Source organism: Podarcis tiliguerta, assembly GCF_965153285.1.
Source record: "Podarcis tiliguerta genome assembly, chromosome: 16".
Lineage (NCBI taxonomy): Eukaryota > Metazoa > Chordata > Lepidosauria > Squamata > Lacertidae > Podarcis > Podarcis tiliguerta.
In genome coordinates this window covers 30,588,216-30,614,143 of record NC_139549.1, presented here as the reverse complement: position 1 = coordinate 30,614,143, position 25,928 = coordinate 30,588,216, and the positions used below count along the sequence as shown (strand labels likewise).

The window sequence follows — 25,928 nt, the reverse complement described above, 5'->3', positions numbered from 1 at the left end:
AAAAGCTGCTGCTGAGTTAGATAGACCCATGGATTGACTCAGTAGAAAATGACTCCTTACTAGGCAAGAAAGGGACACAGGTGGCGCTGTGGGTTAAACCACAGAGCCTAGGACTTGACGATCAGAAGGTCAGTGGTTCGAATCCCCTTGACGGGGTGAGCTCCCATTGCTCGGTCCCTGCTCCTGCCAACCTAGCAGTTCGAAAGCACGTCAAAGTGCAAGTAGATAAATAGGTACCGCTCCGGCGGGAAGGTAAGCAGCGTTTCCATGCGCTGCTCTGGTTCGCCAGAAGCGGCTTAGTCATGCTGGCCACATGACCCGGAAGCTGTATGCCGGCTCCCTCGGCCAATAAAGCGAGATGAGCGCCGCAACCCCAGAGTCGTCCGTGACTGGACCTAATGGTCATGGGTCCCTTTACCTTTACTAGGCAAGACTGTAGCTCAGTGACAAAGGAGCTGCTTTGCATGCCGCAGGGGCTATAATCCCAGCATCTCCAGGTAGAGCTAGGAGAAAACCCTGCCTGAAACCTTGGAGAAGAGCATGAGATTCTTAATCTTAGGATCACGGGTTCAAGCCCCACATAGGGCAAAAGATTGCTACATCACTGGATTGGATAGGAATAAAGAATTGGAGATCTCAGTTTCGACCACACAGTGGGCACCTGTTTTAACAGCTATAACAAGGGTGTCTCTGGACCTTAAAGTGAGGCTCATACAGCAAAAAACAATATCTAGAATATACTGGACTGGACCCCATTATGTTTGTTTGAAAAAGGGCTATCTAAGGTATCTAACTGTTGGGATAATGCTTCCCTAAAGCATATGTTTTTTCATTGTCCTATATTAAAATATTTTTGGCGGAAGGTAACTGAAACTATCAACAGAACTGTACAGAACAACCTTACGTTTACAGAGCAAAATATCCTCTCTTGAATTATATGCCCAGCACATTTCTTTTTTGAAGAAAAAATCAACGGGGGTTGGACTAGATGGCCCTTATGGTCCCTTCCAGGACTACAGTTCTATGTTTCTAAGTGCTGCCATTCAGTGCAGACAATATTGAACTGGGTGGACCAATAGTCTGAATCAGTATAAGGAAGCTTCCTGCATTTCTATCCAGAAATGCAAAGGAGTTGGAGCTCTCTCTATCGCAGAATAATATCAGCGCATCTACATATGCAAGCTCCCAGTGACTATTGCAAGGCATCTATTAAAGCTGTTTAATCTGAGTTCCGACACGCGCAGGCACATCCCTGGGGCAGTTGGGCTGCATGCCCTGAAATGAGCTTGGAGGAAGGTGGGACTCCTTCCCGATTTCACAGCATCCTCAAGCACTTGGGGCTTGTGTATGAGCACACAGCCAATTCAAGGTAGTACATGGGTTGTTATTCTATTTTTATTTTTTATTTTAATTGCCGATGCTTAATAACGACTTAATACCTTAATTAGGGGCATGGAGAACGTAATTGTAGATTTAGCTAATATTTAATACTTTAATGGAAACAGAACACTTAAAAGAATTATTTAAGGTTAAAAAATGTATACACATGTACATGCAGACAACCAATTATAGAAGAATTCGAAAGTATCAAATTCTTAAAGCGAGCGTACAATGGGAAAAGAGGATCGGTGGTTATTTCTATGTTTCCTCATCACCCCCACAATTTGGCTCCATCATAGAATCACTGAATTGTGGAGGTGGAAGGAAACCCAAAGGTCATCTAGTCTAACTGCCTGCAATGCTGGAATCACAGCTAAAGGGCCAGTTTCTTTCATTCATGTATGCCAAATCCCATGTCTAGCATGGAATCAGGAATCCCAAGAATCTTGGCTTTGTTTTTTAAAGCAAGTTTAAATAAAAAGCCAATGCAATTCTGGGCTGCATCAATAGGAGTATAGCATCTAGATCAAGGGAAGTAATAGTGCCACTGTATTCTGCTCTGGTCAGACCTCACCTGGAGTACTGTGTCCAGTTCTGTGGGCACCACAGTTCAAGAAGGACACTGACAAACTGGAACGTGTCCAGAGGAGGGCAACCAAAATGGTCAAAGGCCTGGAAACGATGCCTTATGAGGAACGGCTAAGGGAGCTGGGCATGTTTAGCCTGGAGAAGAGGAGGTTAAGGGGTGATATGATAGCCATGTTCAAATATATAAAAGGATGTCATATAGAGGAGGGAGAAAGGTTGTTTTCTGCTGCTCCAGAGAAGCGGACACGGAGCAATGGATCCAAACTACAAGAAAGAAGATTCCACCTAAACATTAGGAAGAACTTCCTGACAGTAAGAGCTGTTTGACAGTGGAATTTGCTGCCAAGGAGTGTGGTGGAGTCTCCTTCTTTGGAGGTCTTTAAGCAGAGGCTTGACAACCATATGTCACGAGTGCTCTGATGGTGTTTCCTGCTTGGCAGGGGGTTGGACTCGATGGCCCTTGTGGTCTCTTCCAACTCTATGATTCTATGATTCTACATAGGAAACCACCTTCTACCAGGTTAGACTTCATGCCCATCTAGACCACTATTGTCAACTCTGGCTGGCAGCGTCTATACAGGATCTGAGAGCTGTTAGAAGACCCCTATTCCCCCTACCAGAACTACAAGTCCCAGAGTGGTTTAACTATCTCTCTCTCTCTTCAAAGGGAACTCTGAGAATTGTAGCTCTGTGAGGGGAATAGGGAGGGTCTCCTAACAACTCTCCACACTCTTAACAAATTACACTTCCCATGATTCTTTGGGAGAAGCCATGACTGTTTAAAGTGGTATCATAGTGTGTTAAATGCATTATATGAATGTGGTTTTAACCTTGGCTAGTGTAGCTTTTCAGCTGGCTGGAAGAATGGAGACGGCCATCTTGAAAACCCAGTTGCCTCAGTTATGTTCCATGCCATCTCCTCTGCCTTGGGAATCCAACCCTTAACCCATCCGTCCGACAACACTTGGCTGGAAAGCCAAGGTCTAATCTCCTGGCCGTTTTTCTTTCTTTCTTTGGGAAAAAAAATAAATAAAATAAAACCACTCTGTCATTAACAAATGAGGCCCAGGCCTTGATTAATTCTGCAGGTTTCTTCCATTAGAAGCCACTACATCATTGTTGCCAAACAGTCTTCCCCCACCCCCTTCCCCTTCAGAGCTGACCTTCTTCCCATCGTTTGGCCATTTCCCTTGGCTGTGGAAGTTATTATAGGCTGGTTATTTGAAAGACCTGGAAGCCGGGGCAGCCTCTGCTTCCTTTCATCTGAGGCTCTGCGCCTCCTCAACCCTTGGCAGTTTGGAAGGATGGTGGAAGTAATTAATGGCTGAGGAGGAGAGGAGGAGGTGCTCCCAAGAGTCAAAAATTCCTCTTGACAATGACCACATGTCTGAGACTTGGCTACCAGTACACCTGGCCTAAGATTAGTCTCCATGGCACATGTAGGCAACATTTGCAACATACATTTAAAGATCCATGATTCCACTTTAACAGTCATGGTTCTCCTCACCCCCCAAAGAATTCTGGGAGCAGCAGTTGATGAAGCGTTCTAAGAGGTGCTTTGTTGTTGTTTAGTCGTGTCCGACTCTTCGTGACCCCATGGACCAGAGCACGCCAGGCACTATCTGCCTGTTGTCTTTGTCCATGGAGTTTTCTTGGCAGGGATGCTGGAGTGGCTTGCCGGTTCCTGCTCCAGGTGGATCACGTTTGGTCAAAACTCTCCACTATGACCTGTCCATCTTGGGTGGCCCTGCATGGCATAGCTCATAGCTTCTCTGAGTTATTCAAGCCCCTTCGTCACAGCAAGGCAGTGATCCATGAAGAGGTGCTAGGAGGCCCCTATTCTCCATAGAAGTCCTAGACTGGTTTAACAATCCATCTCTTCCCAGGGAACTCTGGGAATTGCATATCTGTGAGAGGAATGACTGGATGCCTCTCATTGGCTCTGTCTTCAGCTACTCTTGAGTTCACTGTCTTCTGCTTCCCAGTCTATCCCAGCTTTTACTTTTGTTTTCTTCACCTCTGAATCGGAGCGCATGTCAATATGCAGAAAACCCAATTGGTGTTTGTTCTGATTCAGTGCTGAGCAGCGCGTTTTCCTGGGAAATGTGGTGGGACCAGTACCGAATTTACGTATAAGGTAGACAAGCTATAGCTTAGGGCCCCACTCCCTTGGGGGCCCCAAAAAAATTTAAAGGGAAAAAACTGGATGTGCATTTCCAAAATATAAGATAAAAACCAAATAAAATAAAACCTACATACAGCAACAGTGTGTTGTGTAGGCTCCTATGTTGTAAGTCATGGGCCCTGCCTGCTAGCCTGCTCCCTAAAATATCGCTGGTTTGCTCATTTCTATATATAGGGTGCCTACATTCTACATGTGCAAATGGCTTTAGATACCTATTAGGTCCATAAATTACCATATAGCATATGTTCAACACAAAAAACAATGAAATTTTGTTGTTGACAAAGGACAGCTGGACATATAAAGGGCCTCATTACCTTCAGTAGCTTAGGGCCTCATCAAACCTAAATCTGGCCCTGGGTGGGACAAAAGAAAAACATGTTGCATCCATTCTTAGAAATCATGGGACAAACCAGAACTGCGGATGAGTCCCATGTTTTAGGGAGTTTGTGCTTAGCAGGACCCGGGGAGAGATGGGAAGAGGAAACAAGACAGAAAAAGAAGGTGTTGAGAACTTGACTGGAGGTTATGAACAAAGCTCTTTTCTTAAAGAAATCATCAGAACCCAATTCTCAAGGATGAAAGGAGTGGAGACACAAATGTGTTGCTGCATTGTGAGCATAAGCTCTCCCTGGTCATCTTGTAAACTAGCTAGGATTTAAAACACACACACACACACAGGCTATATTCTGAGAGAAATAGGGAAAATGAGTGGCAAGTTAAACTATTTGATTATATAGAATTGGCAAAAATGACACAGAAAATAAGAAACCAAAAAGACACAAAGTTTAATAATGAATGGAATAAATTTATGACATACATTGAAACAGACATAAAAAACTTAAAAATCACAGTAGGCTCAATATAACGCTTGCGACGTAAAGAGTTCTATGAAAATGAAACTGCAGATAGAAAATCCATTGTAGCACATTCCAAAGCCGAGACGAAGGGAAGTCATTCAATGTTGTGTGATCTAGTTAGTTGTTATATGTTAATGTAAGTTTAATTTGTTAGGGTTTTATGGTTATGTGATGTTTCTTTTTTTTCATTGTTTGTCTCTCTTTTTCTACTTTTTTGGTGTTTGGTTTGTCTTTTCTGTTGCCTAAATGTTTGGTGTTGTATAATGAATTGAAATCAATTTAAAAAAGAGGGAGAGAGAGAAATAGGGGAAAGCTTGACTGACAGCTATTGGCCATAGGAGACTTAAACCACATGAGTGATGTCAGCTGGTGGAAGGCCAAGAGATGGTCGGCTGTTCCAAAGAACTGTGCCCTCTCCTCTTAGATTTGTCATTGACGTGCATTGTTATCTGCAAAGGGGGTGGAGGAGAGAATGTAACCAGAAACACATTTTTAAGTGAAGGACTGACCTTTGAGGAATCAGGAAGATGTTTTGAGTCTGGCCAGCTGTGCGGGTGTCTGCCTCTCTGGGTTAAGCTAGATGGAATGGTTTCTAGTGGGGTGTCCCCATTTGGAACACAGAGGGAGCCTGACCTTCAGAGGCGCAATGCAGGCAATATTTTAAAACATCATCCATCTCTTTGTAAGTTCTCAGCTCATGCTAGCAGTGATTAAGCACAAGAAGGGCATTTCCAGGTACTTAAAAGATCCGGGGCAGAGACTCCTGACCAGGGATGGATGGATCTTTCAGCTTCTCATTTTTCCCAAACTTAAATTCGTTTGTCCAGCAGCAGTCTGTGACTACAAAAAGAAAAGATTTCATATTACTGTTGGAAAAAACAGAAGAATAATTAGGACTCTGTTCCAAAGAAACTCAAAAAGCATCCCCCCGCTATATCATGCCTCTATCAGCATCCTTACCAGCCAACACAATCCTTAGAGCCAGTGTGGTGTAGTGGTTAAGAGCGGTGGACTCCTAATCTGGGGAACCGGGTTCGCGTCTCCACTCCTCCACATGCAGCTGCTGGGTGACCTTGGGCCAGTCACACTTCTTTGAAGTCTCTCAGCCCCACTCACCTCACAGAGTGTTTGTTGTGGGGGAGGAAGGGAAAGGAGAATGTTAGCCGCTTTGAGACTCCTTCGGGTAGTGATAAAGCGGGATATCAAATCCAAACTCTTCTTCTTCTTCTAGTGCGATTTCTGTATCCAAATGTTTCCTAACAGTAAGGGTCAAAGTAGATAGGCTTTAAGTAAGTTTTGGGATGGTGGTGATGAAACACATTTGTAGACTGTTTCGTGGCATAAAGATGTTGGAACAGTGTGCAGGGGGAAAATACAGAAACGCAAGCTCTCAGAACAATAAAAGCCAGCTCAACAAACTCTAAAACAATAAAGCCACCCATACAAACTCTTAAAAACAACAAAAACATTTCATCAAATGTAAACTGACTCAGTTACGCCACAGGGAAAGCCTTCCTAAACAAAAATGTATTCAAGGGGCAGCTAAACATAATGAAACTAGGCGCCTGTCTGACCATTGATTCAGCTGGTGATTGATTCCAGAGAGCTGGAGCTGCACCACTAAAAGCCTGGTTTCTGGTACAGGCTAGGCACACCTCTAATGTGCTTATAGAGATAGCCGAATCTGTCAATGTTGGTTTCTCTGTTTCTCATTTTCTCCCAGTCCTAAACTCTACATTTCCACATCACTTTGAGAGAGAGAAATCAAGTCCTCATGAAGATTCACCTGCATCTTAATGTGACTTTTGCCTTCTGTAAACATTTTGCATGCAATTGTGACTCATTTACAACTTCCCCAAACTTAATGCAGTTTTTCTATGTCATTTTCACTCACACCTGCCTTTTTCTGCACACTTTCCCTTGAATATGCACATTTTTGTACCCATGACCTGATCGGAGAGCTGTACTCCAAAATCTTGATAGACACAAATGTCAAAAGCTAACTGCATTTCAGTTTACATATTGGCTTAGGAAGTATTGATGATTAAAATGCAAACTGAGCCAGATTTCAACTCCATCCCCTACCCGTGGCAGAGCAACAAAAAGTTCCTAGTACAATTTCCATTCCCCTTCAAAATTCAGGGGCGGGGGAGAGAGAGAGAGAGAGAGAGAGAAAGAGAGAGAGAGAGAGAGAGAGAGAGAGAGAGAGAGAGAGAGGAGAGAGAGAGAGGAGAGAAGATAGTTTCAGAAACTACACCTGCAGGTCAAGAGCCCCTGAACATTAGGTCCAGTTGTGACTGACTCTGGGATTGCGGTGCTCATCTCGTTTTATTGGCCGAGGGAGCCGGCGTACAGCTTCCGAGTCATGTGGCCAGCATGACTAAGCCGCTTCTGGCGAACCAGAGCAGCGCACGGAAACGCCGTTTACCTTCCTGCTGGAGTGGTTCCTATTTATCTACTTGCACTTTAACGTGCTTTCGAATTGCTAGGTTGGCAGGAGCAGGGACCAAGCCACGGGAGCTCACCCCGTCACAGGGATTAGAACTGCCGACCTTCTGATCGGCAAGTCCTAGGCTCTGTGGTTTAACCCACAGCGCCACCCGTGTCCCAGGTCAAGAGCAGAGTTGAGCAAAACAGGCCGCCTGAAATTCTCCATCCGGTTTGTGGGTGGAATTGCAAAGGGATCCTTTTTCAGTGAATATTTTGCTGAACATTTCAACCAGTCCTTTGATACTTTCCTGAAACTCAGGCTCACCATGAGCAGCAACAGATGCACAGCTTCTTTCTATGGGGGAGGGCCATAGCTCAGTGGCAGAGAAACTACTCTGCATGTGGAAGATGGCAGGTTCAATCTCTAACATCTCCAGGTTGGGCGCAAAATGTCCTCTGTCTGAAATCCTGAGGAGCGGCTGCCAGTCAATGTATACAAGGCTAACCTTGATGCTGACACAGTCTGACACAGCTTCCCATGTTACTTGTTGCCTAAGTTGTTTGTAATTTGTTTGCTTTTGCTGCCACTACAAGGAGCAAACGTAGCATTAAAGCTGTGTTGGCAACCCAGCTGCCATTTTGCATCTGTCACAATACCCCAGGCCTAGCGTCGTTCAAGGGCATATTGGGAGCAAAATAGTCCCTGTTGCAAAATATGGTGGGCTATATTTGGGCAAAGGGACGTGGGTTGCGCTGTGGGTTAAACCACAGAGCCTAGGACTTGCCGATTAGAAGGTCGGCGGTTCGAATCCCCGCGACGGGGTGAGCTCCCGTTGCTCGGTCCCTGCTCCTGCCAACCTAGCAGTTTTCCCTGTGAAACTGAGAACTGTTTCCTGACAGCTTGGATGTGTCCTTCCATGCTCTGACAGCTTCTCCACCAGAGTACCTGAAAGTTGGGAAGCTGGGTAACCGGATTGCACACTCCTACCAGGGACACGGGTGGCGTTGTGGGTTAAACCACAGAGCCTAGGGCTTGCCGATCAGAAGGTCGGCAGTTCGAATCCCCGCGATGGGGTGAGCTCCCGTTGCTCGGTCCCTGCTCCTGCCAACCTAGCAGTTCGAAAGCACGTCAAAGTGCAAGCAGATAACTAGGTACCGCTCCGGTGGGAAGGTAAACGGCATTTCCATGTGCTGCTCTGGTTTGCCAGAAGCAACTTGGTCATGCTGGCCACATGACCCGGAGGCTGTGTGCGGACAAACGCCGGCTCCCTTGGCCAATAAAGCGAGATGAGCACCGCAACCCCAGAGTCGGTCACGACTGGACCTAATGGTCAGGGGTCCCTTTACCTTTTATATTTGGGCAAATGGTCCATTTTAAAGGAATCCTTTCCTGAAACAAAGGAAATTCTCAGAAATTTTCCCCAGAATCTCCTCTGGTCCTGGAGGCAAAAAGCACTCCTCCCCCCAAACTAAAACTCAGCAATAAACCCAGTGTTTTTAATGCCCTTATACTGGAATTAGTCCAAATTCTTTTCTCCACATGCTGATCAACTCATCAACCTTACAGTATATTGTGTGTGTTTGGCACACGCACAGAGAGAGTTACACACACATGTATGTAAAAAACACAAAATTATGCCTGCAAGCGCCCCGTAAAAGAATTCCTGTGAACAATAAATCAGACACAAAATAATCATTGCCAACTAAAGGACTGTACTTCTCATATTATTAGGCCCTAAGTAATGAAATGTTTTTTCTAGCTTATCGTGTCTACACAAGAGAGGGAGGTGGATTCTTCTTGGGGATATTGAGAGGCTGGTAATCTGACACTCTTTAAAAACCCTTCAGTGGGCCCAGATTTCCCATAGTTAAGACGCCTCAGCACAGCGTGTTTACAAAGGGCCCCTCGTCCCTTTCTGGATTTACGGTTGGATAACTGGACTGCCCTATATGGATGCCATAATGGGGCAATTCCCCAAGTCTCTCTGGGGCAGATATTCCTAGCATCTAACTTGACAGACACACAGGAGCTGTGGCTTTCTGCATTCTCCGGAGGGTAATTAGGTTCATTAGCAGGCGATTAATTCCTTTGCTCACCTGCCAAGTTGGGTTTGATCCTTAGGGCTAGGTTTTTTTAAGATCCCCCCCCTCAAGGAAATACACTCCAGAACCTGATAAAATTAAGACTGATGTGTAACATGACAGGAACTTAGCTGCACCATTTAATACTTGAGAAAAATAATACCCATAATTGCCACAAAGGGCCGTTGGAGAAAGGATACGTAGATGGACCAATGATCTGACTTGGCTGATTAATATTCTACACAGCGCTTAAAATGTGTCTGTGGGAAGGGTGTATGTGTTATTGATCTGCTGTTATACTTATTTTCATGTTTTTATCTTCTATTGTACTCTGTGAAGTGCCCTGAGATATGATGATGAAGATTTATGAATAATAATAATAATAATAATAATATTAATATAAAATATAAAGCAGCTTCCTGGGTCCCCAAACTTGGCTCTGTGGCGAGTGGCTCTGCCAATCAGATTCAGTTCCCTACTCCTGAAACATTTCATGAATCTGATTTAATTACTTTTATTTATTTATAATAGTGTCCTCTCTCAAAACATCACGGCAGTGTACAGCAATGTAAAAGCAACACCAAGCACTCCTGGAAATGACTGGCTGCTCAAGGGACATTTTCAAGGACTGCATAGGCCAGTCAACAAAAAAAAAGCTTCACGAGACACTTGAAAGTCAAAAGGGAGAGTGTCTGTCTGCTGAAACTCTGCTAGAGGAGTGTTTTAAAGCATAGGATAGGTACAATCACTCTGGTGTCAGTCTGTTTCTGACCACAATTCAGTGTGTTGGTGCTTACCATTGTTAGAGAAATCAATAAGGCCTAGACTTCTGGACAATCGACAAAGGAACTTTGTTATGGTCAACAGTTATAAGAATACAGAATATGGTTGTCTTAGCATTATGTCACCGCATACTGTCACATAATGCTAAGAGAGCTGCCTTGAAAAGGTTTTTTAAAAGGTTTTATAAGGGCAAACCTATTTTAAAGGTAAAGGTAAAGGTACCCCTGCCCATACGGGCCAGTCTTGACAGACTCTAGGGTTGTGCGCTCATCTCACTCTATAGGCCGGGAGCCAGCGCTGTCCGCAGACACTTCCAGGTCACGTGGCCAGCGTGACGAAGCTGCTCTGGTGAGCCAGAGCCACACACGGAAACGCCGTTTACCTTCCCGCTAGTAAGCGGTCCCTATTTATCTACTTGCATCCGGGGGTGCTTTTGAACTGCTGGGTTGGCAGGCGCTGGGACCGAGAAACGGGAGCGCACCCCGCCGCGGGGATTCGAACCACCGACCATGCGATCGGAAAGTCCTAGGCGCTGAGGTTTTACCCACAGCACCACCCGCATCCCAAACCTATTTTAGTAACATGCTAAAACCTCCTTGCAACTTTTGCCGTTTGCCAGTACATTTGAGGAAGCGACTCTCATGCTTCTTGGCACATCATCTACTGTATAGACATTTTGCACATTGTGCAATGTTCAGAGCAGCTGTGGCAAAGATGGACCTTTTGGATAGGAGTATTGGGAAAATAAGGTAGGGCCGCTGATACTTGCTTCAGATAATTATCTTGTGGTTTGATTTCCACAATACCAGTAGAACAACCAGGGACCACTGAAGTCATCAATGGAGGTTCTCTTCCAGATGCTGCTGCCAGTTGAGGTCACACAGGTGAAAACTAGGGGAGATGTTGGTAGGGGCACACATTTACACAACTCCCTCCCTAAAGTGTCTCGCCTGGCATACACTCTGTCGTCTTTTTGGTGTCAGAAACCAAGACATTTTGGCCTCAGGTTTTTGCAGTTCTGAAGTTCTAAACTATTTTGGCTGAAACTTTCAACTGCTGGCTTTCTCTTTTGGCTGATCTTTGTTTTGCTAGATCATATTAATTGTAATTGTTGCTTCTATTCAGAAGCTGGTCAGGAGGGGGACAGTCCCAGGAACTGTGAGGGCAATATACAAGCCTATCAATCAAACAAACATATAAATAAAAACAATCGCCACCCACAAAAAACACACTCCCCAAGCATGCAGCTGAAATATAATCTAGCCAAGCTAAATGACTGTGTCTCTCTGGTGTGACTCAGAAACATTTTACCCTAATCTTTAACATGTAAATACAAAGCAGTTCTTTTGTTTGCCAGTCCTCTGGTATGGGGATGGAGGAGAAATTTGATTCAGTCCACATTTAAAGATGAATTTGCCTAATTTCTGCTTCCCAGAACAATATGTGAACCAAATCACAGCCATCTTTTAAAACTTGCACTTCTCTGAATTTTTCAATCCCATTCTCCAGCCACGTAATGTGTACAGAAATGCTTATACACAGATGAAAAGGTGAGTGAAAGTAACATACACAAATGCATCCAATTAGGGAAAATATAAATATTAGGGAAGGCACACGTTGCAAAAAGGTGTGTATATTAGGAACGGCGGCATACAAAATTGTGTATTTGGGGAGAAATTTACACGAAAATGATGAATTTTCATGAGGACTAGAAAAATAATCTCAGATTGATGTGGAAATGTGGAGAGCCGAACTTAAAATGAGAATTTGTCAGAAACTGAAATGGACAGATTTGTCTGTTCCTATTTTGGTGTCATTCTCACCCCCTCCTTCCCTTGTTTTACTGTTGCCTGGTAACCAGCTACAACACTTTCCTATTTCATGCTGTAAGATTTCAAAAGGTAAAGTGGATTAGGTAAGCCAACAGTCCTAACTAAAGCACTTGGAAGATTGCTGGGGGTGGAGTGGGGAGGTTGAAATAAAGTTTACAGAGATCCTGCCTTTGCCAAATCAGTGTGTTTTTATTTTCATAAATGTGCACTTTAAATTCCTGGCATCAAGCTGTCGAACCCTGGAATCCAATTAAGTCATAGTACACAGAGTTAAAATTCCAAACCTTCCCCACCCATCTCTGAGAAGTGCAAAATCGCAGGCTACTTAATCTCACCATGTTGGTAATTTTCGTTGCTGTTTGTACAGCACTTTGAACGTGCAGCACTACAAGGTTTAAGCACGCTGTTGTTTTAACAACCGATCCCTCATTGGGCAATGAGAATAATTAATCATCATAAACTCCTTCAGAACACACACCACCTCTGCAAAACCCACCTGAGCACCAAAAACATCAGACTAGGTCTCCTTAAAAATGTAGCAAGGGGCTTCACAAGAAGAATTGGTCTGAGCAACAGCGTATTCCAACTTGAACTTTCCCAAAGAGTTCAGGACTACTCTTTATATATAAAATTTATATATATATAATTTTAATATTATATTATATTATATTATATTATATTATATTATATTATATTATATATATACATATTTGTGTGTGTGTAATTTTTTTATTAGTTTTCCAATACACCCCAAATTATAACGATAGCAATTAATTCCCAAATTATACGATTGTCAAAGTGCCAATCAACTTCCAGTTTTTACATTTTAGTTAAAGTGGTTCTGCATTTGGGTGCGTTTCTTATCTTATACCACTGCGTTCCATAATCTTAATTAATGTCAGTTAAATTTCAGTTATAATAACCCCTTAGTCAACAGCTGCATAATTAATGATTTTGATTCGTGATGTTACAATATATAAATCTATAAAGCTTCAAACTATTGTCGTTTTTTCTGCTATGCAGGACTGCTCTTTATATTGACAGAGTCATCCAGAAGATTCTACAGAGCAAAACCCCTTTTTGGGGTCAGCACACCTTGTTTGCACTTGCAATCTGATTGTGGTTATCTGCTTTGGGGCTGACACCCGGAGTATACATTGGCAGATTCACCCCACCCCACTAGGGGGCCCACTTCTATCCCCTGAAGCCCTCTATCTCTGATGCTTCTTCTCTCTTAAGAATGTAAAAAGGACCCTACTGGATCGTCAGACCAATTAAGTCTAGCATCCTGTTTCTGGGAGTGGCCAACAGATCTTGCCCAAGGTGCCTCTAGAACTGGCACTGATCTGTGTCACATGATTTAACCCAAGAGAAGTAAAGGGGTGGTGACATATTGGGGAGATGTGGATGATCCTTCTCTGGATCAATGACCTATTCTCACAGAGCCAGTATGGTACCTTCCTGATGTTATTGGACTACAACTCACATCAGCCACTTCTTCTTCTTTGGCGATCACTTATAGCCGAGTAAGATTGTCTTCCATGAACACGGTCTTAACAGCAAGTGACTGTGGAGTCCAATTCTGGATCCACACGTCCTTCCACAGTGGGGACATAGGTTTTCCGGGTGGGAGTTGATCACGGTGAGGGTTTGCCAAGCGTGCCTTCCTTTTAGCATGTTTCTCCCTTTCATCCTGAGTTTGAGCGTCTTCAAAGCCCATGACACCTTTGGCAAAGGCTGTTCTCCAATTGGAGCGCTTGCAGGCAAATGTTTCCCAGTTGTCGGTGTTTATACTACATTTTTTAAAGACTTGCCTTGAGCAAGCATCCCCAAACTCAGTCCTCCAGAAGTTTTTGAACTACAATTCCCATCATCCCTGACCTGTTAGCTTAGGGATGGTGGGAGTTGTAGTCCCAAAACATCTGGAGGGCCAAGTCTGGGGGTTCCTGGCCTTGAGCCTTCAAACCACTTTTGTTGACCACCGGCATTACGCTTTCCATTTTTAAGTTTAGAATAGAGTAGTTGCTTTGGAACACGATAATCAGGCATCCGCACAACATGACCAGTCCAATGAAGTTGATGTTGAAGAAGCATTGCTACCAGTATGGTTAATAGTTGGGGTGATGGGACCTGTAGTCCAGAAACATCTGGAAGGCTACAGATTGCCCACCTTATCCTAAAGGATAGCTGGTCACAGCCAGTCAGTCTACTCTGAGAAAGGTCATGGTTAGAATACTATGTCAAAGCATTTCTTTTGCCATCTTTATTGCTGTTGAATGGATTTGGGTTAGATCCATTGTTTCATGTTATGTTTCTTGGTTGGCCTTGCTATTGGTTTGCCCTGGGTTGCTTTGTCGAGTCCTAAAGTCAAGATACAAATATTGTGATCACTAAAATAACAGAACAGCCAGGACTGAAGTTCCTGCCTTCATTTCTTTGTAGAAACCACCTGCCATGCTGAGATATTTTTGGCCTCAGCAAGGACTTGAGAAAAGAAATATCAACATGGTTTGGATTTGTGTCTGATCCACCAGTTCTCTGTCTACGGGCAGTTCCTCACAAGTTCAGAACTCCAGCAAGTCTGCACTTGCTCAACACATCAAGAGATTTAGGTGACTGGTTCACAGCATGCACAAATTCAAACAAATCCACGCAGCACATAGTTATTCGCTCCTACAAGATACAGTGATGGCCATGGAGAAGAAGACTATCAATGACTACTAGTCATGGTAGCTATGTTTCATTCATGTCCTGCTTGACCTGGACTTTCCCATAGGCATCTGGTTGGCCAAGGTTCTGGACTTGATAGACCTTTGGTCTGATCCACCAGCGATCCTCGTACATTCTTAATTCTTAATACAAAGTCTCCAGAAAGGCAGCTGATGGAGTGCAAGTTGAGTTGGTTGCAAACAGCAATATTTTAACCCTGATTGCAGGTGCAGTTGAAGTTGTAGAAGCTTTTAAGGTGCGTCTGTCTCCACTCGCTTGAATTCAAGCTGGTCTACTTGAGATTCCTGCGTTGCAGGGAGTTGGACTAAATGACCCGTCCAACTCTACAATTCTATCATTCTACAGAATATGCTGCAATGGAGCTGGGCATGTTTCCTATTGTACAGAAGATAGTCTTCTGTTTGAAGGACTTTCTGGCCCAAAGCCCACTTTAAAGACTAAGACTTTAAAGACTAAGAACCACATTACTCGACAGCATTAAGATTTCCATTGATTTCAATAGGGGTGAAAGGGTTTGTCAAGTTAAGTTGTCTCCCTTTCTAATCTTTTCCCATCATTCTCCCCATTTCTGCAGCAATTTGCAGAAAGAAAGAAAGAGAGAAAGAGAGAAAGAAAGAAAGAAAGAATCCTCAATTTAGTGATAATTTTTCTATACGAACACATTTTTTATGCAGGTTTGACTAACACACAAATTTATTTTTGCAGGCAATTTCTCCTAATATAATGCTATTCTCAGTAACATATTTATTTTAATGCACACTTTCACTTAATATATGCGAAACTTTGTAAACAGGGTTTGGTTGGACAACTCCACCTCGAAATTTGAATGAATGCAAATTTCAAGAGATGGCTGTGTTTCGATTCTCATATTGTTTTGGGAGTTCAAATCTGACAGATTTGCCTTTAAATGTGAATGGAATCAAACTTCTCCATCACCCTGAACCCCTGCACATCAGAGAGGGGAGAGAGATACCTATGAAGTGAAGGAATTTCAAATGACTACAAACTTTTAAAATGTACAAAATTTAGGAACGAAAAATGACGGAATGAAAAATTCCCAAGCTCAGAAGCAAGACAGATCATTTGGAACTCAAAAACCCTGGGAGAAAAAGGAGGTGAATTTTCGACGTGCTCTTATTGAACCCAATTCCATGTCAGAAAGAATTTCACTCCAGCCCAAACTGGGGAAACATTGGCGACAGGATGCCCTGTCTCAGGGCAAAGGATTGGGAAGAATGGCCCACCATTCCTGCTTCGACTCTACTGGGAAAAGAAATCACCTCCAGCCCTTCATAATTTCCCGTCAGATTTTGCCAGGCTACTGCTTTATTAATAGAGGGAGAGAACGGGGAACGGCAAACATAAATTCACACCATCAGTCACAAGGAAGAGAGAGGGAAAAAGTTCAGCTGTCTCCATGATTTAGGAGCCCCCCTGAGCTATGGTGCGGAGAGAGGGGGTGGGAAACCAAACCACACACGCATAGACTTGGTCGAGGGGAAATCTCCCATTTGCTTACAGCATGTTCGCTGACAATAACCTGGAACTGAATTGTACAGATCCCAGGCTTAAAAGAATGTAATGAAAAGGATGGACACTTAGCAAGGAAACACCTGCCCTCATTGAGGATGAGGGATGTAATGTTTATCCTAATAAAAATGTGCTAACAATAGCCATCTATCATGTCAGGGAAAAGCCTGGCTCAAAACCCTTGAACCATGCTACCTTTATAGGTGTGTGTTTATGTGCACACACACGAACATATGGACCATAGCTCAGTGGAAGAGCATCTGCTTTGCATGCAGTAGGTCCCAGGTTCAATCCCAGGCAGCAGGAAAGACCCCTGCCTGTTACCCTGGATGCTAGCTGCCAGTCAGTGTAGATAATATTGAGCTGGCTACATCTAAGCTAGGGACACGGGTGGCGCTGTGGGTTAAACCACAGAGCCTAGGACTTGCTGATCAGAAGGTCGCGGTTCGAATCCCTGCAATGGGGTGAGCTCCCGTTGCTCGGTCTCTGCTCCTACCAACCTAGCAGTTCGAAAGCACGCCAGTGCAAGTAGATAAATAGGTACCGCTCTGGCGGGAAGGTAAACGGCGTTTCCGTGCGCTGCTCTGGTTCGCCAGAAGCGGCTTAGTCATGCTGGCCACATGACCCAGAAGCTGTACGCTGGCTCCCTTGGCCAATAAAGCGAGATGAGCGCCGCAACCCCAGAGTCGGTCACAACTGGACCTAATGGTCAGGGGTCCCTTTACCTTTACCTTTACATCTAGGTTACTTGGTATACAGCAGCTTCCTATGTTCTGATACACTGGGGATGGAGAACCAGGTGTTGTTGGACTGCGACTCCCATCAATCCTTAGCCGCTGGCCAGTCCAGTTGGGGATGATGGGAAATGGAGTCCAGCACCTTCTGGAAGGCAAATATTTCCCATTCCCTGCTACACACCCACTCTCCCTGCTGTCTCCAATGATCCCACCACAGTGGAAGTGGTTGCTGTGTGATCAAAATCCAAGACTCACCTGGAAGCATTCATGGCCTTTTCAAGTCTGCCTTGATGGTTGGAGTCAATGTGGAAACAAATCCAATCTGCAGTGCAATAGCTCAACACTAGGGGCAGCAGGACACAGAAATCCACACAGACCTGACCAGTTCCTGATGACCAACATCAGCTGAGAGAAGGGGCAGCCAAAGTGGTGCCCTCCCAGATGTTATGGACTACAACTCCCATGACCACCAGCCATTCTGGCTGAGGCTGATGGGAATTGTAGTCCATAACATCTGGGAGGGCACCAAGCTGTGACTACCACTGGGTTAGAAAATGCAAAAAAAAAAAAAAAACATCACAAAAAACACACCAATAATCCCACGTAATAGTGACCATGTCAGAAGCTACTTGAAGATGCAATGTGTGGGAATGATGAAGAGCAGGAAGTGCAGGTAAGTACAATAACCACTAACTATACATTGTCCAATATGTTCTGTGCATTATTATTTACATCTCGTTATGCACTTCAGGAATGTAAAATGGTGTGTGTGTGTGTGTGTACCTGAAAGAATCTATATAAAAAGGCAGGAGGCCATTTTTTACAGAGGAACAAACCTTTTAGCCTTAGCGCCTTTAGGAAATATCTCTATAGAGTGAGTGTGTGTCTATGTGTGTTCATGCGCATGAGAAAAAGAGACACTAGGGATGGGAAGATCTGTCAGTTTTGGGTTTTCTCAATTTTTCACTTTCCCACAGGGATACCCACCATATTTCTGCATCTTTTTGCCATTAAAAAAAAACTCGTGAAAATCTGTTAGCATTTTGGCATGCATTCCTCCCTAACATATCGTCTCTTTTTTGCAAGCCACTTCCCCTAACATAATGCATGTTTGCACATTATTTTCACCCATGTACACATATGATGTTTATGACATTCACTTTCCTCAAATAGATGCAATTTTGCACGCAAGATAGATGCCATTTTGTACACAAAAGTATATGCACACTTCTAGATTTTCCTTTCTTTTGTCTTATGCTGGTTTTGATGTGTGTGTTTGCTCATTTATTATAGTAAGTCAACTTTGAGTTACTTTTTTTTTAAAAGTCACTAAGTTTTATGGCAATGGTGATTATGGATTTCACATTACGAATTTCACATTGCAAAATTCGGAGAAAAGCACATTTCAAAGAATAGCTACATTTCCATTTGAACATTGTTTCAGGAAATACAAATTACTCCTGTCTTATTGGATTGATGATCCCCTTTCTTCCCCCGTGTTTTATCTGCGTGGGATTCATGCTTATATTGTGTTGGCCAATGGCTACAAACAATAATAAAGACTTCCTTTCTTAGTACTGCAGATTAAGCAGCTTCCCATTCAAATCCTAACCAAAGTGGATTTCTCCCTCACCCTGAAAACAGACAGGCAAAGAAAGACAGGATGATTTCATCAACCCATTGAAAGACTTTTCTGCTTTCTCTGTAACGGATACGGCATCACACAATATTTCTTAAGTAAATAGTGGGGGAAGAGGCAGGGTAAGAATCGTACACTGGCCTAGTAGCTGAGAGATGATGTATCTAGGCCCTTTCTATAACACCTGTTACAGAGCTCAAATGCACATAGGGTGGGGAGGAGCGTCTCAGCCTCACGCCAAGCCGATCTCATGCGTTGTTTTTTTTACGCACAAAAATGTGCTCCATTCCTTTACCTCCCAGAGCTTTTCTTGCGCTGCACTCGGATTGCAATTACATGCTAAATATCTGTCTATCAATAGGCTGGATCCCCTCAATTTGTATGACACGCTTTAACGCAGGCCTAGCCAAGCCTAATGGAATGACAGCTATGCCCTCAAACCATAGACCCAAGGGCTCCTGGGATACTTCTCACTGGAAGGCCTCGGAGGGGAAAGAAAAGAAAGAGAGGAGGGGGAGAGAAAGAAGGAAGGAAAATCAAAACACGCCACCAGTTAAGGCGGTGGGAGGGACGACGACTGAACAGCACTAACTGGGGAAAGGAGGATAGTGTTTTTGCGAAAGGATAATTTATTAACTCTCAGGGATGGTCTTGAGAAACCCAGATCAAAATTCGCAGCACCCATTTTAAGCACTGTGCCAGTGGCTCTAAGAGGCAGGAGGCAGGGTGAGGGTGGCAAGCGTGGCAGGAAGGTTCAAGGGCGATCAAAGAAATGTTTAAACATTCCAGTGTGGTATCAAAATAATTTTATTCGCAGATTATGAAAAGATATATTCAAAACGAGAGCAAGAGCATCACGTGACTCTGAAGACCATCCTGATGGTGAAGCAGAATCACCGTTCAAAAAAAGTGCTGGAGAAGATTCGTTTATACAGTGGTACCTCGGGTTAAGAACTTAATTCGTTCCGGAGGTCCATTTTTAACCTGAAACTGTTCTTAACCTGAAGCACCACTTTAGCTAAAGGGGCCTCCCACTGCCGCCGCACCACCGAAGCACGATTTCTGTTCTCATTCTGAAGCAAAGTTCTTAACGCAAGGTACTATTTCTGGGTTAGCGGAGTCTGTAACCTGAAGCGTATGTAACCTGAAGCGTATGTAACCCGAGGTACCACTGTAATTATATTTTGGGAATGATTCACGTCCTTAAGTTATAATCACTTATAATCAAGCACTGCTAGGTGTTCCTTTTTGTTTTCCAATATATTTCTTAGCAATAAAACATTCAGTGTGGCACGGGCAAGTTTTTATTCTGAAATTGTGGCCCAGTTTGAGAGGGGAAAGTTTGAGAACCACCACACTGTACCACTTTAAAGAGCTGTGGGTTCCCCCAAAGAATTCTGGGAGTTGTGGTTTGTTAAGAGTGCCGAGAGTTGTTAGGAGACCCCCTTTTCCCCTAGCAGCAGTATGGTTTCCAGAGTGGTTTAACAATTAACACCCTTCCCAGGGAACTCTGGGGATGCAGTTGTGCTTCAATCAATTTCTTCCAAGTTCACTGTAAGACTAGAAAACACTAGAACTCATGAACATGCAATGAAGTTCTGAATGCTGGAAGACAGAATGTAGAAAGCACTTATTCGCACAGTGCGTAGTTCAACTATGGAGCACACTCCCATAGGAAAGCCACCAACAAATTCACGGAGGTTATAGCTACCACTAGCCATTATGGCATCCTGCATCTGATTAGTACTTTTTGGGAATCACAAGTGGAGAGGAGACTGTTGTGCTAAGGTCCTGCTTGCAGGCCTCGCGTGGGCAACTGGTTGGCCACTGTGGGAACAGGATATTGGACTAGATTATAGCTGTCAACTTTTCCCTTTTCTTGCAAGGAATCCTATTCGGAATAAGGGAATTTCCCTTTAAAAAAGGGAAACCTTGAGAGCTATGGACCAGATGGGCCAGGGGCTTGATCCGGCAGGCTCTTCTTACGTTCTCATTCTGCCTTTGTGCCAGTGCTACTTTTCTAGGTCAGGCATAAGCAAACTCGTCCCTCCAGATGTTTTTGGGACTACAATTCCCATCATCCCTGACCACTGGTCCTGTTAGCTAGGGATGATGAGAGTTGTAGTCCCAAAACATCCGGAGGGCCGAGTTTGCCTATGCCTGTTCTAGGGGTCAGAACTCACCATTAACTCTCTCTCTCACCATTAACCTCTCTCATTTTCTTTTCTTTTTTTATCTATATTTTAAATTTTTTATTAGTTTTTTTAACATATCGTTTTCAACAGTAATTAAACATACTTTTACATCTTATTCCATTTTTTTGACTTCCATCAGTCCTGTCTGAAAATTTTCCAATCTAATCTCTCAGTATGCATTTCTTATCTTCCCTATTACATTTCAAACTCATAACCAATATCTCTATCTTTTTCTACTTTGTAACCTTCATATATTTCTACTTACAAAACTTCTTGTAGTCCTACTAGCGTAATTTGTTGATTACAGTTGCTCTTCAAATAATTCATATACTTCTTCCAATCTTCTGTAAATCTCTGGTCCCGCAGGTTTTGAATCCTTCCTGTCATTTTGTCCAATTCTGCATAGTCCATTAATTTCGTCTGCCATTCTTCTTTCGTCGGAATTTCTTCTTGCTTCCATTTCTGGCCTAACGATACTCTTGCCGCTGTTGTTGCATGTAAGAATAGTTTGACATCTTGACTATTAATGTCTTGGCCTATAATACCAAGTAAAAATGCTTCTGGTTGTTGTTTTTTTTAAGAACGTATATTTTAACATCTTTTTCATCTCATTATATATCATTTCCCAGAAGTTCTTTACTTTCTTACATTCCCACCACATGTGATAAAATGTTCCTTCTTTTTCTTTACATTTCCAACCTTTATTATTTGTGTTATACATTTTAGCTAATTTCACTGGTGTAATATACCAGCTATACGTCATTTTCATCGTATTCTCTTTCAAAGCATTACAGGCTGTAAATTTTACCTCTCTCATTTTCTTAGAATGGCAAGGGTGCCCACCTGTGAGGAGCCAGAACTGAGTTCTGGTGAGTTCTAGCTGGGGGGGGGGCTGTTTTGAGGTGGAAACAGATGCCAAGATCCCTTTTAAAAAAATAATCCAAGTCCTTAACTTTCCGAGTGAGCAAATTGTTTATTTTTTTTATAAGTAAATAACAAAGCAAGACAAAAATCTCTTTACAGGCAGCAAGGATTCCTTTCACTTTAGTAGTCTTTTTCTTTTCTTTTTTCTATTTTGGTAAAACGGGTGTGTGAGGAGCAGCCGGGGGTTGGAGGGGGAGGAGGAAGAGAAAACATATCCCAACTGCTCATTGTCATAAAGCGAGCAAAACCCAAGCAGGTTGGCGCATTAAAAGTAATGATTTTTCAGCCATCGGCCAGACAGCCGTCTAATCCCATGTGAATAAAGACCTCAAATGAATAGCACCCGTCACTGAGATCCCTGATCGTGAACCCAGCTGGACGGGACTCAGACAAGCTGGTAAACATATTCAAACAAATGCTTTGTTTTAACTTTAAGGGAGGGCAATTTATTCTCTCTTTTTTTTCCCTTCCCAGTTGACTGCCAGTTGACTCCCTTGAAATTTTAGATCCTATTTAAAAAAGAAAAAAGAAGAAGAATATGAGAACAAGCTCACATCTTAAACTCATGTCCACCAATAACTGCCAGCCCCTGCTGTCCAGACAGCTAGCTGTGAAAGAATTCTCTTCATGCAATGTTAGCGGAGAATCCAACATACGTATATTGTTGCAAGCAGAAGATGGCGCATAATCATAGGATCATGGACTGATTTGCTCTATGTTCATGAATCTGGGGGAATTTGCCAACCTCATGTTCACAGCCTTTAATTTGGATTAAAGAGCTGAAGTCTCTGTGTGGAATCCAAGCATTTGAATTATCAGGGCAAATACGACCAAATAAAGTGGTTGGGGGGTCCCTGTTGTAGTTCCTAAAATATAATAATAATAATACAATACAATACAATACAATACAAAATATAATATAATAATATAGTATAATATAATATAATATAATATAATATAATATAATATAATATAATATAATATAATATAATATAGTGGTACCCCGCAAGACGAATGCCTCGCAAGACGGAAAACCCGCTAGACGAAAGGGTTTTCCGTTTTTCGATGTGCTTCGCAGGACGCATTTCCCTATGGGCTTGCTTCGCAAGACGAAAATGTCTTGCGAGTCTTGAGATTTTTTTTCGCTCCCCACCCCCTTTTTCTAAGCCGCTAAACCGCTAATAGCCTTTTAGCAGCTAATCCGCTAATCCCTTAAGCCTTTAATAGCCGCTAATAGCCGCAAAACCGCTAATAGCGCTAATCCGCTAAGCCGCTAATAGGGTTGCTTCGCAAGACGAAAAAACCGCTAGACAAAGAGACTCGCGGAACGAATTAATTTCGTCTTGTGAGGCACCACTGTATAATAATAATATAATATAATATAATATAATATAATATAATATAATATAATATAATATAATAATATAATATAATATAATATAATATAATATAATATAATATAATATAATAATATAATATAATATAATATAATATAATATAATATAATATAATATAATATAATATAATATAATATAATATAATATAATATAATATAATATAATATAATATAATATAATATAATATAATATAATATAATATATCCTCCTGCAATGTTTTGCACCGCAAACGGTGCGTTTCTAGGTAGGCCAAAAAATGAGCCCTTGGCACCCTTACCCGTGGGTCACGGTTTTCAGCCAAATTGGGTGGCGCTGTGGGTAAAAGCCTCAGCGCCTAGGGCTTGCCGATCCAAAGGTCAGCGGTTCGAATCCCCGCGGTGGGGTGCGCTCCCATTGTTCGGTCCCAGCGCCTGCCAACCTGGCAGTTCGAAAGCACTCCCGGGTGCAAGTAGATAAATAGGGACCGCTTACTAGCGGGAAGGTAAACGGCGTTTCCGTGTGCGGCTCTGGCTCGCCAGAGCAGTGATGTCACGCTGGCCACGTGACCCGGAAGTGTCTCCGGACAGCGCTGGCCCCCGGCCTCTTGAGTGAGATGGGCGCACAACCCTAGAGTCTGTCAAGACTGGCCCGTACGGGCAGGGGTACCTTTACCTTTACCTTTACCAATTCACTCGAAAACAGTGCTGAACACCTGCAAATTGTGTACTGCATTGTTTGTGCAAGGGAAAGGAGCAGGTTCGCTCAAGTGAGTTGCAAGTAGAAAAACTGTTTGTAATGAAGTGAGAGGTGTAGTTTATTTGCCCGAATTAACAGTTTGCTGAGGGCGACAAACCTGACCAAGCGTGGTTTTAATGTAAATTTGAATCACAACAGTTATGCTGTTGCCAAAGATGGTGTTTTGTATGGACAAAATTTTGAAAATAATGGATCTGTTGGGGGTTGGGGCTTGTGTGCTTTGCTCCGGAATAAGGATTATAGTAGACCTGATTCCTCGTGAGAGGAAGGGAAATGAAAACTTGTAAAGTTGACCTGAATAGTTAAATAGCTCAGGTGGGGCTTGGTAGTTTGGGAAGTAGGTGTGTGATACCTGAGCTGGAGCAGGCTCAGGTGAGGGTCATATGCCTCATAAAGTCCAGAGGATCTAACAAAAAGACCATCCTGGCCAGGCCTGTGATTCCAACATCGTCTGACTCGCTCCAAAATGGCGCCGAACACTTGTAAATTGCCTCCTGCAATGTTTCGCACCGCAAATGGTGCGTTTCTAGGTAGGCCAAGAAATGAGACCAAAAAACAGTGGAAAACCAATTGGAATAGTTTTTGTAAAATATGCAGGGATATACTATACGCAAAAAGAAACCATGGAAAGAAAAGAAGAGTCACTGATATTTTAAGTATGTAAAATGGTTACCGTATTTTTCGCCCCATAGGACGCACTTTTTCCCCTCCAAAAATGAAGGGGAAATGTGTGTGCGTCCTATGGGGCGAATGCAGGCTTTCGCTGAAGCCCGGAGAGCGAGATGGGTCGGTGCGCACCGACCCCTCTCGCTCTCCAGGCTTCAGGAAGCTATCCGCAAGTCTTACAAGCCCGACGGGAGGTCCCGTGGGCTCGCAAGGCTTGCGGGCAGCAGCCTGCAGCCCAAAAGCTCGGGGGACAGCGGGGAGGCGCAGCACCGCCACCCCGCTATCCCCCGAGATGATCTGGAGGCTGGCGGGGGTTGGAGAAGCAAGCCTGCTTCTCCCCCCCTGCCAGCCCCACAAGCTCGGGGGATAGCGGGGAGGCGGAGCGCCGCCACCCCGCTATTCCCCAACCTGATCTGGAGGCTGGTGGGGGTTGGAGAAGCAAGCTTGCTTCTCCCCCCTGCCAGCCCCACAAGCTCAGGGGATAGCGGGGAGGCGGAGCACCGCCACCCCGCTATTCCCCGACCTGATCTGGAGGCTGGCAGGGGTTGGAGAAGCAAACTTGCTTCTCCCCCCTGCCAACCCCACAAGCTCAGGGGATAGCGGGGAGGCGGAGCGCCGCCACCCTGCTATTCCCCGACCTGATCTGGAGGCTGGCAGGGGTTGGAGAAGCAAGCTTGCTTCTCCCCCCTGCCAGCCCCACAAGCTCGGGGGACAGCGGGGCAAGCCACTGCCCCACGGAGGCTAGAGAGGCTGTCCCTGAAGGCAGAAGAGGGAGACGGAGTGCTCTGTCTCCCTCTTCTAGTTTGGGGATGGCTGCGCAAACCAGGGGGGAAAATAAAAATTTTTTCCTTGATTTCCCCCCCCAAAAAACTAGGTGCGTCCTATGGGCCGGTGGGTCCAATAGAGCGAAAAATACGGTAATTGAAATTGTAAAACAGAAAATTGAATAAAAATTGAAGACAATATGAAAATTGAAACACAGCCATCCATTCATTCTCCACATTTTCCCCTGATAGGAATTTCCCTTGAAAGCTTCTGAATTTTGCAATGTGGTTCTCCAGCCAAGCCTGGACCTAGACACATCAAAAATGTGTTTCAGGAAAATGTGTTGTAAACTTCATAATGGGAAATCATGTTGGCCAAAGACAGGAGTCCACAGCGCCATCTGGTGTTATAATGCAAATAAAACACTTTTTCTTTACTAATGTAGCTGAGTCCCAAGTAATGTATATATGGTG

General features: G+C 43.7%; 1 long non-coding RNA gene across 1 annotated transcript; it reads left to right on the top strand.

Annotated features, from left to right (window-relative positions):
• Positions 1 to 15,455: 15,455 nt before the first annotated feature.
• On the top strand, positions 15,456 to 25,897 carry LOC310666932. The gene is made up of 2 exons (XR_014506116.1): positions 15,456 to 15,541; positions 25,707 to 25,897. It is a non-coding gene; the product is annotated as an uncharacterized lncRNA (long non-coding RNA).
• The last annotated feature ends 31 nt before the right edge of the window (positions 25,898 to 25,928 follow it).